Here is an 18,149-nt window from a genome sequence, read left to right as displayed (position 1 = left end):
TCTCAGTTACCACTTTTGCTTTCTTGAGTTATTACCTGAGACCTATCTCAGTGGCTTGCCTGGCATTGTGACCCACATCCTTGTTCTTAGGAGATCTGTGCACCTATTCACCATACCTTCCAGGCAAGAGTTGCTGCACTTGTCCAATCACAGTCACAGGTGGCGAAGTATTACCAAGAGGTATCCTCCCTGACCCCATTTGTAAGAGCAGTCCTACCACCTCCTGCTTATCAGAGTCCATATTATTTGACAAGTTGTTGACACTTCTTGATGACTGATCCCTGGCTTCAAGGAGCCCAAGATGCCAAAGTGACAGTCAAAGTTTGTGGTTCAATGGAAACATGTGTATCCCCTGATTAGAATGAACCTCCTTTGCAGACTTCAACTTTAAACCTGTGGAGTCTTAATGTTACTGGATCTGGCTTCTAGATTCTTGGCCATGGCACAAGAAAGTATTCAGGTGCACAGCACAGCATAGAATAAGCCAGGAAAATTTATTAGGTGCACATGTGTGTTATCAGAGCTCCTTGTTATGGGAGCCCCAGTCTCAGGCTTGACATCTCATTTCAAGAAGGAATTTAAGAATGAGACAAGCAGGTATAAGCAAGTGAGAAAAGTTTATTGAAGAGAAAGAGAATGCATGTTTAAGGGGTAAGCACAAGCATGCTCAAGGGAGAGTCATGCCAGGCTGTTTGGCACATTAGTTTTATTAGTTTAAACAGGGAGGTGAGGTTAGAGACGTTGGCACATTAGGTCAGCAGTGACACTAAATTTTTGTGAGGAGTGCATAAGCAATTTCTTATTCTGTGTTGTTTCAAGCACATCTTGTCATTTTCATTTTAGTGATTAGATTTAGATATTGATGGGTGAGCTTTTACATGCAGGGTCTTCATGACATTTTCTTTTTTAATTTTCAGGAATGTCAAACTTTTGTCTTTAGAGGAGAGAGTCACTGATTTACTGGGCCACAGGGTATTCTTGATGCTATTCTGTTATTTTATTTTTGTAAGCAGAACTGAGAAGTACAAAGAATAGATTATTAAGCTCAGTTTGCGTAAGCATGTTTTTCAGCTATCAGTAAGTTGAGGAGCCAGAGGTCCATTGAAGTAATAGAGTGGAGCCACTCTTGCTACCACTCGTTGTTTCTCAAATCAATGTTTCCTTCCTATTTGGGACACAGCATGGTACAAAGGTCTCTAATTCAATATGTATTCTGCATCCTGGAAGAAGATGCCCTGTTGCCATTGAGTAATGGCTCAGAACTAGTGCCTCTACTACCTTTCAGCAAGTCATTCCAATTCTCTGTTAGGCTGGCAGCTTCTGCATGGTGCAGTATGTGATAAGACTAGTGGATCCCATAGTCATAAGTGGACTCTCACACCTCATGTATTGAAAAGTTGGTTTCCTAGTTGTTTGCTATATTATATAGGCTCAGGGATTCTGTAAACTCCTAAATAGTGGAGCTGGGTGATGCCCAGCAGGCAGGAAAGGCAAAACCATAACCAGAATAGGTGTTTATTCCTGTGATAACACAAAGGACCCTTTCGGGACAGAAAGGACTCAATGTAGTCAGCTCGCCACAAAGGGGTCAGTTGGTCCCCTCAAGGAATAGTGCCATACTGGGGGCTCAGCATTGTTCACCTTGGTTGGCAATGTGGGGACATTCAGAGGCATCAGTGTCTAATTATGCCTTTGTAAGAGAGTAAGCTATTGGGATAATGTACTACCTCCATGGCCACTTTGTGCATTATGCCAGCCTGGGAAGGAGATCAGGATGTCACTGAGAAAAGCTGGATAACATCAACTGCCTTCTGTTTATCTTGTTGTTTAATGGCTCTTCCATCATAGATGTTTCTGATGGGCTTTAATGTATGATACACAGTTCTTCACATATTGTGCTCATTCTCACATGTCCATCCAAGTACATCTATTCCAAATATCCTTGTCTCTGATCTTACACACTTTTCCTTTCTAGACTCCTGACCAGCTACAGATCATTCACGTACAAAATACCAATAGTTACAAAAATGAGTATTTAGAGCGAGGGTCTATGTAGTTCTTAGATCACTTCCACACAAATGGATAACCAAGTGCACTGTGCAAGTTTCCACCCATTGGAGAGATTTTCTCTTGCTACTGTCTTTCAAGGCCTTCCCTGAATGAAGCTCTATTGCAGCCACTGTCCACTTTTGGCTTGAATACATATAATGAACCAACTCATCTGTAAACCCAGCTTGACTTTTTCCTCCTCCTTCAGTTAGTCATATGGAGACCCCCATATGACCCACATGTGAGCTGAGAGAGTAGAGCTAGAGTAATCACGATCGATGAAATGGGGAGCTCTAATATCTGCTCATGTAGCTTTCATGTACCCTCTGATTGTGCTTGTGCTTGGTCCAAAATATACCATTTCCATCTTAATGATGGATTTTGCTGGGCCACCTGACTATAATTTGGCAGGTCTTACAGGACCCAGCTCATGCTGAGCTATTCTGGATGCATTGCATGTGGTATCATTTGGTTATGTCTACCATGGCCTAGAAGTATGCCAGGTGCTGTTTTTCAAAAGGTATTTATTATTAGTGGCCTACACTGTGAACTTCCTACAAGGGCTGTTTATAAACTTCACACTGTGTCTTTTTTTTTTTTTGGTCTTTTTTTAACCACTGACACTTTCAACACCATAGAATCAATGGAATTGTGTATTCCAAGAAGGGAGGCTACTTGCACCACAGCTTACCTCCTTCCCCCCACCAAGCCCTTTCCTGTTCCAAGCCCTACTCAAAATTGGCATCCTTTTGCTTCATCTTTTATGTGGGCCAGAAAGTATTTTAAGCACTACCAGGTGCTAGGCTTCCTTCTTTGTACCTAGTGGATACAAAATGAAGCAATTTGTCTTTTACTTTGGAGGAGATGGCACAGCATGCTCATGACCACTAGGCTCCTAAGTGTTTACTGAAGTGGCAGTTCCCCAAATATTCAGAAGCTTCATTTTCCACCCTCTGTGGCTCATGTGCTTTACTGAATATTCCAATGTTCTAACCACCTGGTCCTCATCTTTCCCAATCAGCTTTATCCTCAAATGTAATAAATCAATATGAAATTATTGGGGATGGTCAAGATATCTTGAGATTATATTACTACTGGTGGTGGGAGAGTTAACTTAGCCCTGCAGCAAAACTCTAAATACATATTGTTGTCTGTTGCTTATGAATGCTGTTTCTGCTTCTCTTTTTCTGATTGGAATAGGAAACAATCCATTTCCAAATCAATGCTTACAAACCATATAGCTGAAGCCAAATTAATTTGTTCTAGTAAAATCCTACACTTGGCATAACTTCTGTGATTGGGGCTATTATTTTGTTGAGCTTGAGATGGTCTACAGTCATTCTTCAGAATCAGTCTTGTTATTGCAGGGGCCATATTCCTGAATTAAATGGTGTATGATAGGAATCACCATTTCTGCACCCATTAAGCTTTTAAAAGTGACAATAATTTCCACCATCCACCCCAGGATGTGACACTGGTTTGATTAATTTTCTTGGATGGGAATTTGGAGGCCATGTCAGAAGCTTCCACTTGACCATCCCCACTATAATAACTGTCACCCCACAGACCAAATACTTGATGTGGGGGTTTCTTTAACTGCTAAGTATGCCAGTGCCAATTATACATTTGGGGACTAGGAGCATTATCACTGGGTAAGTGTGTGGACCCAGTCAACCTGCAAGCCAGATTTTGGCCAAGACTACATTTATTACCTCGCTCCATATGCCCCTACTCTAACATGGAGGTCATGATGGCACCTCATATCTCCAGGTATCAATATCAGTTTAAACCATGTGTCCTCAAAACATCATGGTATTATTCTTTCCCCATTGTAAGTTACTGGAATAAATAGTCACTGGTCTGTTTGGGAAAAGATGGAGGATGGTTACACTATGTAATAATCTTCTGATTTATGTCAATTAAGCCATGCCAGCTGGCTTTTTTTTCTTCAGGGCCCTACCATTCCCTCATGTTATCAGCAAGCCAATTTCTCTGGTAGTCTCTACCATCAGTCCTGGCCTGCAGAGAACTATCACTGAACATTTTACTGATGCTGATGATGATCACACCACCACATTTCTTAAGGTCTTGGTGAATGGTGTGCCCTCTAGTCCATTTTATTATTATTATTATTTTTTTACAATCTACAAGTCTTTTATTTCTTTTTTACATCTTTTATGCCATGGATTCATGGGTAATAGGCTCCAGTAGCTCAGGCTCCTTTCCATTGGTTCTCACAAAGTGTTCTTCTCCAGGTGGAGCAGGCTGGCACTTCAGTTGAACCCAGGTACCTTTCTCTTTGGCTTCCTTTTTTTCTGATCATTTTCCTTCACACGCTTCAAGACGCTATCTCGGCTCTTAGAGTGCTTAATATGCTCAGTATATACATTAATTCTCTTGGCAAGAATCTTGCCCTTCACTGGTTTGTTTACAACGATACCAACAGCGTGCTGGGTAACATTGTAGACTCTTCCGGTTTTGCCATGGTAACACTTGTGAGGCATTCCTTTTGGAACAGTGCCCATTCCCTTGATGTCTACAATATCACCTTTCTTGTAGATTCGCATATACATGGCCAAAGAAACAACTCCATGTTTTCTAAAAGGCCTAGAAAACATATAGCGTGTGCCTCTCTTCTTTCCCTTTGTGTTCGTCATTTTGGCGAATTACTGCAAGATGGCGGTTCCGGTCGAAAGGAAGCTCTAGGCCATTTTGAAGAATATACTCCTGTTTCGGGTTCTGTGGTCACACATAACTATTCCAGCAGACCCAATTCCCTGAAAACTTTTAATTTCTTACTCTATCACTTGCTATAGCAATTCAGGCATTTCAGCCTCACTTAGTCTGGGTCACGACTTTACCCAGACTTCGAGAAATAATCCTAGCAGCAAATTTATACCATCTCCTGGGCTTCTCACCAGGGTTTCTAACTCTGTCTAGAAAGGGTGTCTCCATCAATATACTGTAACTTATCTAGTTTTAAGCCTTAGTCCCCTTGATTGAGTGTCCTCTGATCCAGTTCTCCATGTAGTCCCCTTGTCCTCTCTATACGTTCTGAGTAGGTATCATTCCTTCTTTAGGGTATGGTCCATTTTCTTCCTTATTTGGTTCAGTACTTCCCCAGCCATGTTGTTGTGACCCTGATTATAGGTCTGGCAGCCAAGAGAGGAAGTCAGGGAAGTTCCTGAGGGGGCATCTGTTGCTTTGTGTGGGAGCGTCCTCTGTATTATCTATCCATATGGAAGGAGTCCTTTCTCTTAATGGAGAAGGTCAGGAACCTTCTGGGCATTAAGAAGATTCACAGAATGGTGAGCAGTCAAGTGTCTACACAGATGTCTTATGTGACAGCATCCCCGTTATTTCCTAATTAGGGCCTTGATTTTGGCATGAGACACTTGCCTTGGTTGAATATGAAGTTTAGCAACTGATTATTAAATACTGGTCTTAATCTTCATCTTTTTCTTCTTGTCCACTGCATGAGACAAAGGCTTGTTAGCTGTCAAAGAGACCAAATCTCTTGCTCTCATATTTAGCTCTCAATTGCTTGTTTCTCTCAGCTTTTCATTATCTGTGTTTAGTGCAGCAGTGAGCTTAGTAAAAGCCATTTAATTCAGTTATCCTTGTATTTATCAATCCTGGTGTACATTTCAAATGCCTGAAAGCATACCCCACCACCAGCACATTCTCCCATGTGACCACAGGTCAAAATTTTAACAATTTGGACCTCATTGTACCAGAAGCTGTCTATGCTCCATTTACCACACAGGATGAGGTACACATTGCTAGCCGAGTAGTGAGTGACATTTCACTGCCTACCTTCCCAGACCACTGCTATTATCAAACTGTGCCCATTGGGATATCTGGAAATCATACAAGGGACAGAATTAGGAGTGTAAAACGTTTACTGGAAAGTAACACCTATGAAGGGAAAAGGGAGTGGGGTGGGAGTAAGGGGTGGGGACAGGCAGCCATGCAGAACTAAGACTACCTCAGCCAGCCTGAAGCCAAGATTTATGTTAGAAGAAAACTGCTTTGGGTGCAGTCCCTTTAACTAAGCTTTAATCAGTCATTGGCTGGGAGCCAGTATAGGAAGAGTGTGACCTTGGCTTGCAGCTGAGGCAGACCTTGAAGGAGCTAACAGTGCAGCCTATCAGTTTACCATACTCCTCACAGCTGCGCAGCCTGTCCCTTCTTGAAGGGGGATTTGTGGGCCACATCATCGTGTCTGCCACAGCTTCCATCGAATATCTGTTTCTTTACTTTGCTTTTTGAATCTGTTTCTGACTGTAATGATAAATTCAGGAATTGGAAACTTAAAATATTGCCATTGCTGGAGATGATCCTCACCTCTCAGAAGGAAAGACAGACCTACATGGCAGATGGCAGGCAGTGTTACATTGCGAGAGAAAGGGCCACAAGGGGGAAATGCACTCATTAATAGTGATTAAATCTTTATCTGATTGATTTCAAGTGTGTGAGCCCCACTTTAACTTATTTACCTTTTCATGCATTTAATTCTTGATTTCAGAGAGAATACAAAGTATGAAATAAGAGGATTGAATGCTGCAAAGACATCTTACAAAGGAGAGGTTAATTAAGCAATTGGGGTTTTGTTTCAAAAATACAATATTTGGAACATATGGAAACATTGGAAAATGTTCAAATTAGAAATAAATGACTTGCTGAGGAGGTACACATGGAGAAATATTAAATTTTAGATACTCAGAATATATGTTTTCTTGTATAGACCACTACAGTTCAGTTAATGTGTGTACAGTTCAGTTTAACCAGGCTGGACTGGTTAAATTTTCTTTTTAAAATTTTTTTTTTTATGAAAAATAGACTTACTTAGTAAGTGAGTAGTTAGTGAATAATATTGCTGAACATCTAACTCTTTTAAAATCTTCTGGAAGCACTCAATTTGATTATGACACTTCTATCTACTTCACCATATATTATACTTGTTAATTAAAGCATGTCTCCAAAGACTTCTGCCTGCCAACTATGTGTTACTCTTACTGGAAGTGCCTTATATATTTGAAGGTGAAGATATTTAATAGAAATATTGTAAAAGACAGTCATTTTACCAATCCAGATTGGCTTTTCCCATCAGTGGTAAAATATGTACTTGAGAGCAAAGAATTTCACTTAAATGTTCTCAAAATCAGACATTTTCCTAATCCTCTTGGCCTTCCCCAGTGCTTTATGCATCTATTTGTGAGTTTGATTTGCTTAAGGTTGATCTAGCAACCTTAAGCATATCAAATAGCAAAATTTATTATAGCAAAATAGCAAATTTATTGTAGATGTAATGGTGGGAAAAATTGTGATGTAAAATAACTTTTCTAAGGAGGGAGCACATTGTTAAATTAAGTGATTTTTTTTTTTTTTCCTGGTGAGTCCTTTGGTGGATTTGAATACATAAAACTGGGGTTTGCACTGAATTTCAAACAGAGCTGGGGGAAAATAAATTTCCCTGAGAAGAATTGCTCTGAGAAGAATTTGTAGTTCTCCCAGGAAGGAGGAGGTAAGAAGGGGTGGATGGGGATAGAGGAAGTTAGGAAGCCAAGAAGACTGGAGAAGCAGGAATTCTAAATTGGGCACCAGGGTCAGTGAAAACAAATTCCTGGAGTGGGGTGGTCAGAAGCTTGATATTAAAAATTATCTTGTTTCTGTTTCTCTGCTGTCAATCTTATTCTGATGTCCTCAGATTTTCAGTAAAGTCTGTCAAGCACAAATGCCTTATGTGAGAGGCCAAGTAATTCCTTGTGAAATATGCTTGATAGTTTTAAATAATTACAGAAAGAGATTGAGGCTGAATTCTGTGACTGGATTGACATATGTCAGAGAGGGCATCATCATTAGTCAGAAGAAAAAATCCATTAGCAGAATTAATTCAGCAGAAGCTGGAGCTCAAAATCAGAGGTGACCTGAAGATCTAAGCCACTTCTACAATACTTCATTCCCTTATGATTAACAGAAATCTTGAGAGGTTTTATTGAATTGTGGAATGAGAGTTCAAGCCCCTTATCTAGGTCTTAAGGGAGAGGCAATCCAATTAAACCAAATTAGTTATGCTTGTTATGTATTCTTGTGAACCCATTTTCTAGTTAAATTCATTTGAAAGAATTTGAATACTCATAAAAGAATGTAAAAGGCAACCTAAATCCTCTACTTTTATAGTGTTTTTGATTTCTTTCCCTTTCACCCTACCCTCAGCTTCTAGTGATGTCCCAGATACCATATTTTTACTTATGCATTGTACTAGTAATGGGCACCTAGATATTCCCAACTCTATGGTAATATTGCTATGACATAGATCTTTTTTATTGTCCTTTTATAGACTTGTGCTAGTTTTTCTAGAGACTATTTCAAAGAATGGGTTTACTGTGTCAGAAGGTGGATACAAATTCCGTTTCACTAAATACTAGATTGCTTGCTAGAATTGTAATCTTAGGTAATATCTAGCAGTAATACCATAGTATTTGTTACTTTAAGCCAAATGAGAGCAAGGATCATTGTTTTAACTTTATCCCTATTAGCAACTACATGGTGTTAAGCAGATGTAGTCAGTACCTGCTTAAATAATAATTAATAATAATATTGATAACAAGATTCCTTGTAATGACTCTAGCTGATGTTGCTTATTCTTCTAAAACACAAACCTAACACTGGGCATATACTATAAGCTTCAATTTTCTGTTTATTTATTTCCATCTAAAGTATCGAAGGTATATTAAATAAAACCTCATTATAAAATGAAAATTTTAATAGATTATAAGTTTAATTGTGTTTTTCCAAAAAGTATTTACTTCTGAAGGCTTTAAAATATTAAGGTCTTCTGGTTTGTGCTGGTTAGAATCTATTATGTATCCCAGAAAAGCCTTATTATTTTAATCCAGTCTTGTGGGTGCAGACATGTCATGGGTGGGCTCTTCTGATTAGTTTGTTTCCATGGAGATGTGACCCACCCAATTTGGATGAGACCTATTGATTAGATTATTTACATGGAGATATGACCCCCACCCATTCAAGGTGGGTCTTAATTAGTTGACTGGCATCCTTTATGAGAGGGCAAAAGGCAGAGACATTTTGAAGAGGGCTCAGAAATGCTTGGAGAGAAAATGCCCAGAGACATTTTGGAGATAGCTGTTGAAACCAGAGCTAAGAGAGAAGCTAAGGGATGAAAACCATAGCTTGCCCAGACAAACTCAGGGAGGACCCCCAGATACATAGAGAGAAAAAAGCAAGGACACAAAGGAGTAGAGAGAGAGAAGCTAAGACAGAAGCCCAGAGAAATTTTGGAGAAAGCAATGGAAACCAGAAGCTAACCCTGGGAGAGGTGCAGCAGATTCAAGCCATGTGCTTCCCATGTGATGGAGGAACCCCAGATGCCATTGGCCTTGCTTCAGTGAGGGTATCCTCTTGTTGATGACTTAGTTTGGACACTTTTATGGCCTTGGAGATGTAAATTTGTAACCTAATAAATCCCCTTTATAAAAGCCCATCCGTTTCTGGTATTTAGCATTCTGGCAGCTTTAGCAAACCAGAACACGGTTATTTAAGAGATTGTTTCAAATCAACTATTAATTGTTTAATAAGAGACCATGAAAGAGAAAAATTTAATATAAGGTGTTAGGACATACTGCTGATAGAAAATTAATAAGAAATGAAGAAATAGTGTCTGAAATAGCATCCATGAGTAAGTCTATATAAAATTAGCTTATATACCCTTCAAGAGCATGTCTAAAATAGAAGGCAAGGTATCTTTATGTATTACAATGTTATTAGGATCAGCTTATTCTATATGTATCCTAATGTCTGCTCATTATTTTGAGAAGATGCTATCAACCATACCTTTGAATAAAGAGAGATTTGCCCGAAACCTTCACTGAGCACAGACATTTGGAATTAAACTTTGCACTTTGTTGTAGGGTGCAATTTCCTTTCGAAGTAGTTTCAAATCAGCGGTGATTCTTTCATTAAGAATTGTAGATGATGATTCTAGTATATTTTTAGGGAGAAAACACACATACACATATAGTGCCTTTTCTTTTTAGTTGTCATAAACTAGGAAATGAAACTAACTGTGCCATGGGAAGCAAAAATCCTGAAGGTTACTTAACACACCTGCTTAAAGAAATGTTTCATTTTGGTGTGATAGTATTATATTGCCACACAAACCCAAGCTATTAATTTAGCATCTTTTATTGATAAAGTATCCATTAACAATAAATATGGTTTGCACTGTCTGGTTTGCATTGTATCCTAATTCAAGGATTTAGTTTTGATAGCAACAGCATTGATGGATATATTATTTCTACCTTCTTATGATCATCCACTTATTCTTTTGATATATGGATTAGGAGCATTTCATCCCCACTTCCAAATGTAACAGGTGCTTTAATCCACTGGTTACAGTATATTATAAACTGCCTTTTCCAATCATAAATTATGTCAACATTGAAAAATAACATCTACTGAGAGAATTTACTGATATAGCAGCAAATAATTAATAGAACAATTGAGACAAGGGGAAGGAAGTGCTTATAGTCAGGACTGTATGATTGATGGTAGAGCAAATTTTTCATGAAGAATTTATGTTGCACTCCCCAAAGACCATCTGGAAAGTCTTCTCTGGATGTTTACCTGTATATTCTGAGTTTAATAACAATTCCAGACATCTCTTATTCAGTGACATCTGTCTTATGATGTTGAAGATAGACAGCTAAACAGGGTATCCTCAAGGACAGTCTGGCTGTAGTCACTGTCTAAGGACTTAATTCAGTCACAAAAAGAGTTTCACAGAATATAGAATACTTTAGATATGTTTGAATATATGCAATATATTGTGTTCCTATATCTGGTTGACTGTTTTTTCTAAGCTATGTTCCCATGGAGAAGGGGCAGGTGGGAGACAATAGACCCCCTTTCTTCCACTGTAATTGTAGTTTTGTTGCATAAATATGTAATGCCACCCTGCTTAGAAATATTGGCAATAACCCCCATTAGTTTTTTGTTAGTCAGGAAAGGTTACGATATACCTCAGGTAACAAATTAACCCGAAAATCTCAGTGGTTTAACACATTTTTTTCCCTCACTCATGAAACACATCCAGTGCAAATTAGGAGTTGGGTGGGTGGAGTTTAGACTCAGGACCCTGGCTGACAGAGACCCTGCCGCTTATATCTGACCCATGTGGAACACATGGTCTTTCCCATCTGTGCATCAGGCACTAGGGGTGTTTGCATTGGCAATTTACTGCATTGCAGTGGAAAAGACACATGTAATGCCATTGTCTTAACTAGTTGCAAGGCCCCAACTAACTACAAAAAGGACTGGGAAGCATGAAAGAGCACATGGAATATTTTGTGAGTTGACTGGCTTTATCTACCATGTTACAGGCCCACATTTGTTGAGCAAGAGAAATTTTCATGACATGAATAGATACATTTTAAATAGCAAACTCTTTGTTCCTCTCTCTTTATTCTAAGGGCACAACACACATAAAAGACAATGACACAGGTAAGCTCCTTACTCACTTTCCTCCTGATTTTCATACCCTAACAGTCATTTTATTCTTGAGTTGGATATGGATTTCCCAATGTGCCAGAGAGGACATTTTGAGAGCTATAAGTTGACTTTCCCTAGAGGCTTTTAGATTGATAAAAATAAACATCCAAAACCCACACAAAACGAAATATGACCCCTTGTTTCTGTGATGTTGAGAACTTATTGCTTAGTATAGAAGAAAAACCTTGCTTTCTGTACATTCTTGACACTTCCTCCCTCTTCTCTTACATCCTCTATGCCTAATCTTGTAATGAGAGGCACGTTGAGTGAACAGATGCAGTCTCCACCTCTGGCTATTTACTGTAAGTCAACTCCTCATTACTTAACCTTTCCCCACATGACTGGTATATGAGCTGGGATCACTAAATACCAAATGAGATGTTGGTTATCAATATTAGAGATAACCAGCGACATTCATGTTCTAAGAAGTGTAAGATCTTCTTTTGAAAACTGATTACCATAACACTTTAAAAATAGTTCTTTTCATTTAATAACAATTTAAGGAGTAATCTGATAAGCATGTGGTGATTTTAGCAGGTACAAAATGTCTAGCTTTTTGAAAAATATCACAAATTTGTTCTGAATTAGATTCAATAACAATTCAAATTGCATGCAGAGAGAGACATTATGTGGTGAGGAAGCCTGTAGTGAGTCTCATTTTTGATAGATCGAGGTTATTTTTGCTTCATTCAAATATGAATGTATACTTATATGACAATTTAGGAAAGGCTTTGTGGAACATAGATCTAGATAAATTTTTTGTGTTGCCTAGTTTTGCATATTTTTTTAAAAAACATTGAAGTCACTGTTGTGTATTCCCAGAGATGAACCCTCTGACAGAAACGGAGATCAATATTTATCATAACTTATTAGGATCAACATTTATTGTAACTTATTATCAAGTTGCCAGCAAAAATGATTTAATAGTGTGAAATTAGGATATTGGAATTTCTTTCTCACAAGGTCCTTAAAAACAGATTAGATGTGAAAATAGTTGTGACTTTTACAAATAGGTAATTATCCTGTATGGTAGAATCACTAATAAGGTAGGGAATGTATGGAATAAGGGAAGGCAGAGGAGTATATGTGTATGTTTGCGTGTCTGTGTGTGAGAGAGAGCTGGGCTGGGGGGTGAGTTGGGGGAAGGTTGCTGTATTTCCCAGGGGTTTTTGCAACGTGCAGAGGGGGCACAGACTCTTTTGCTGGTAGCAGAATGAGGAATTGAAACCAAGAAGATAGTAGAAGGCTCTGTAGTGTGTGACCCAATTCTTCCGTGAAACTACTCTAAATCTTCAGCAAAGTTACCAAATGGATTCTTGTGACACTCTTTTATGGAAACCAACAAAAGGGCTAACGTGTCTTGCCAGGCTGCACCAAGATCTCACATAAACACAAGAGCAGAGACAGACAAAACCCAGAAGTAAGTTTGGAGATTTGTAAAAATTGTGGGGAAGGCATCAGATTTGCACAGGGAATAAAGATGTACTTTTAAATTATATTTTCTTAAGTATCTAAATGGCAGGTAAGCCCCGGATGGCATCTGGGTTACACGCGTGGCATATCTGAAATACTGCATCATGCTTTATTGCTTGAGGCAAACCCAGGATAAAGCAAATACTTAGGTGACATATCCTCAGGTATTAGGGGATTCCTGCAGTTTTCAAGATTAGACAAGGGCTTTTGGATGGTGGGCAAAAAAAAGCAAGAGTTTGGACCTGCCAGCTGGAGCTCAAGAATCACTGAGATGTTAAAAATGCAAATTAGTAAGATGTTCCCCATTCTTTTCTTAAATTCCTCCTATCCCCACGATTCTGAGCATAGAGATTTTCCCTTTTTTACACATTCCTTTTATTTAGATGTTTTCTTTGGTTCACTTTAGTCACAAGTTAACAATATTGGATGATCCTCCCCAAGTTGCACATCTACTGGCACAGAATCCTGATTTGTGTTGTTTCAGAGGAATACGTGATTAAAGTATTCCAGAATGTACAAGTCCCATACATACATTACTTAAAAAATTAATGCCAATTCACACAAATCCAATCATATATATATAAATCCAGGGAAAATTTGAGTACTTGGGAAATCTCAGAAAAAAATTCAGAAGAAACTTAATGTCTAGTAGACTAGGATATCCTCTCTTGAAGAACTGTAGCCCTTCCTAACAATGCTGTCTTCAATTTTAACTTGCCCTGTTTATTCTCCTGCAGTATATGAAACCAACTTAGAGTATTACAAGGTTTACTTGTTGACTTTTGGTCAGTATTTATCAACCATTTTTATTTAAACTATGTACTGATTTTGATGAACCTGCAAATCTCATTTCCCTCTAGGCCCAGTTTCAAATACATTCCCTTCAGAGGTATCCCCAATATCCCCCTACCCCAAGAAACTCTGAAAGGCAGAAGATAGTGTACTTTTGATCTCTACTACCATAAAATAAATACGCTTAGGCTTTATTTCCTGTAATTTGCATTACATAAAAAATTGTTTCATTTCACAAATATTTATTTGAGTGGCTGGTGAGGAAGAATCTTGGAAGGATCATGTGTTGAGTGCCTGATCCTTTTTATTATGAAGCTTTAACACTAGTGGATATCAGTTTGTTGTTGTTGTTTTGAAAAAATGCATCTAAGAGGTTTTTTGTTTGTTTTTTTTTTGTTTTAGTTTGTGTTTTTCTTTTCTTTAAAATGGTACAGTCAGCTATGGGCAGGACCTGAAGTATGATGGAATAGTCATTCCCATGATTATGCTATATTATAAAAGACTGGGTCAGCCTTAACGATTTGACATAGGGAAACATGCTCTTGCTGCTTTGAAGGAGCAAGCTGCCATTTTGTGGAGTGGGCCACAGGCAGAAAGCTGCCAGAGGTGTCCAGTGGCTGAGAAAGGCTGTTGGGCTGGTGGCCAGCATGCTTGTGGGGACCTTGGTCCTACAATCTTAAGGAACTGGATTCTGCCAATGAACAGAGATCCTGGAAGAGTACCCCAAGCCACAGATGAGATTACAACTCTGGCCAGCAAGCACCTTAATTGTAGCCCTGTGAGACCCTGAGCTCAAAATCCTGTTAAAATGTGCTGGAGTCTGACCCACAGAAATGGTGAAGTAATATTTTGTGCTGTTTTAGGCCACACAGTTTGTGGTAATTTGTTATGCAGCAGTAGGAAACTAATACAGTCTGTTTTTCTATCTTTGTGCTAATACCACACTAGCGTAATTACTATAATAGGTCTTTCTTTTAGGTCTTGATATCTTATAGTATGAGTTTTTTTAGCTTTGTTCTTCTTTCTCAGTATGGCATTGGCTATTCATGATGATTTGCATATCCATATCAATTTTAGAATCAGCTTGTCAAGTTCCTCAAAAGACTTGTTTATTATTCCTGGAAATTACAGATGATTTTAGAGACAATTCATATCATTTCAACATTGAGTCATCCAAACCATGCTTGTGGTATATTTCCAATAACTTAGGACTTTTTATTTCATTAACTCAACACTATTCAATAAGACTTTATGTGTAATAGAAATGTTCTATATCTGTGATGCCTAACATGATGACCGCTAGCCATATGTGTGCTCTGTTGAACACTTGAAATATGGCTAGTATAACTGGGGAATTAAGTTTTTTTAAAAAATTGAAGTAATTTTTTACAACAGTCACATTTAGCAAGTTGCTACTATATTGGACAGCCCAACTATAAATGTTTTATAATTTTCAGTGTAGAGATTGTGAACATTTTTCATTAGATATATTTTGTGGTATGTGGTATTTTTATTCCATTATAACAGGTATAATTTGCAAATGTTCAACTTCCAATTGCTTGTTTTAATTCATAGGAATGGAATTCATCTCTATATTGACCTTGTTTTCTGTGGCCATATTAAAAATTCATATATTGTTTCTAGTACCTTGTAGATTCTTTTGGACTTTCAATGTACATAATTACATTGTGTGTGAATAAAATTTTCTTTGTCCTTTCCAGCTCTTTCACCTTTAGTTTTGTTTTCTTCTTTTATTGTGCTGCTAAGAACTCCAGCACAATATTAAATAGACGTGGTGATAATGGGCATCCTTGCCTTGTTTCTGATCACAGAGGAAACAATGGAACATTTCACCATTGAATTTGTTGTATACTGTGGACACTTTCACTTTTGAGATTTGGGATTTTTAGAACATCTCTAAGAGATGCGATGTTCCTTAATAGGTACACCTGGTAGGAGAAAACATCAGAGATTTCTGAATAGAGCTCAATAAATAAATATTCGGTTTGGTGATTTGGCTTCATATTAGATACCCAAAGGATTCTAACAAAGTCATAAGTTAGTTCTGTGAAAATATCAGTGACATTGATAAAATTAGTTAAAATGATCAGGACAGTAGAAAGAAGAATCACATCATGAATTTCAGCTCTTACGGAAGGACATTTCTAAAGATAGCAAAAAAAAAATAAATGATATGAGAATACTATGAAAAACTTTATGCCAATAAATTTTGTAACTTTTATAAAATGCATAAATTCCTTCAAAGGTTAAATAAATCTCACTTAAAAGAAATAAGAAACATGAATATATTTTTATAACTATTAAGGAAATTGAATTGCTATTTAAAAGCCTTTCTACAAAGAAAACTCCAGGCCCAGATTTTAACTGCTCATGCCATACATTTATTAAAAAATAATACTATATCTATGCAAAGGTTATCAAAATATAGAGGAGAAAACATCCAACTCATTTTATGAGGCCAGTATTATCCTAATACCAAAGCAAACAAAGACATTATTACAACAACAAAACAAAATAAAACAAAACAAAAATCATATTACAGACTAATATACCTCATGAACATGGATACATTTGTACCCATAAAAATATTAGTAATGGAATCCATAAATATACAAAAAGAATACACCAAGATCAATGGGGTTTATCTCAGGTGATTAATTTCTCAATAAATGCAGAAATAGCTCTTGACAAAATTCAACATACATTCATGAAAGAAAAATTACTCTCAGCAAATAAAGAATAGAAGAGAATTTCATTACCATATTAATGTGCATCAGTGAAAACTCCTTTAGCTAATATGATAATGATGAAAAACTGAAAGCTTTGTCACTAAGGTTAGGAGAACAGGGAAGTATAGCCAGTCTCATCACTTCTGTGCTGCATTGTACTTAAGGTCTTATAGCCAGTGCATTAAGGCAAGAAAATTAATAAAGTCATATGACTGGAAAGGAAGAAATAAAACCTTATTCCCAGACAAGATTACTTTCATTGGGAAAAAAGCCTCAAAGGAACTACACAAAGCTAATAGGAATAATAATTGATTTTAGGAAGGTTTGCAGAATACAAGGTCAATATACAAAAATAATATTTCTATATTCTATTAATATGCAATTGAAATTTGAATTGCTAAAAATGTCATTTATAATATAACTTGAAATATTTTGAGATAAATTTAGCATAATATAGGCAAAATCTGTGTGCCAAAAACTACATGTGTATCTTGTGATAAAATTGTCTTAGAAGTAGGTGTGGCATGTCACATGCATGTGTATATATATTCACTATGCTTTATGTCTTACATGGGTATCTTATATGGTCCTTTTGCTAATCAGTGCTTCACAATTACTTTGAGGTTATTAATTAGTAATGCATCTCTTTATGTTTCCTTGGCTCTAATTTAAAGCAATTGTTCCTTGTATAGCTGAGTGAAGGATGTCTCTACGCACTAGCCTCAAAATCACCATTCTTGGAAAGAAGTCCCAGAAAACTGTAGACAATATGTTTATGGTCTATTCCCATGACAGCTCTTTTCCTGAGTAGGATAGAATATTGTCTTCTTCATGTGTGTGATTTTTTTTAAAAATTTCAAGTTAATGTAACCAACCTATTTTTCCTATTGTGACATCAAAAGGAAAGTTGACCCATCTTATTTTTTTAAACTTTTCCTCCGCAAACAGTTTGAATAATACTAGCATGATTTCTTCATAAAAATGGCTTTTAAAAGTCTCCTTGTAGTGTATCTATATAATCACAGCTAATATTCATATCAGAAAGAACAGTTAGCTAATTCATGAATTTTATTTTCTTGACTCTATTGCTAATATTTATATTTGAGTAGAAGATTCTGCCTTGATTATTGGCCAAAAGTCAATGGACTCTATTTGCAATTCTTCTGTATATTTAATTCACCAATACTGTATTTCACATGTGAATGTTTGGTTCATCACATTTAGTAAACTTTGTAGAAGATTATGAAATGTATACAGAAACACATTTAATAAAACTAAAAAATTTCTGGCTATGGACATTAACCACAATATGTCCAATAAACTTATCACATATTTAAGACAGAAATTCTGAAAAACTCCTCTGTATAAGGTATTTCAGACATACCAATAAGCACCTTATAGAGAGTAGGAAACTTTGAGAACTTTTTTGCAATTAAAATTTTGCTGACAGGATATCTGATTAATAGCTTCAATAATAAAAAATGCTACCCCTTCATTTCAATTTATAATCAG

General features: G+C 37.1%; 1 pseudogene; it reads right to left on the bottom strand.

Annotated features, from left to right (window-relative positions):
• Positions 1-4,224: 4,224 nt before the first annotated feature.
• On the bottom strand, positions 4,225-4,709 carry LOC119535072 (annotated as a pseudogene).
• Between the last annotated feature and the right edge of the window lie 13,440 nt (positions 4,710-18,149).

Source organism: Choloepus didactylus, chromosome 5 (genome assembly GCF_015220235.1).
Source record: "Choloepus didactylus isolate mChoDid1 chromosome 5, mChoDid1.pri, whole genome shotgun sequence".
In the NCBI taxonomy this organism is placed as follows: Eukaryota; Metazoa; Chordata; class Mammalia; order Pilosa; family Megalonychidae; genus Choloepus; species Choloepus didactylus.
Note: the sequence above shows the minus strand (reverse complement) of the source record. Positions and strands in the feature narration are given on the sequence as shown.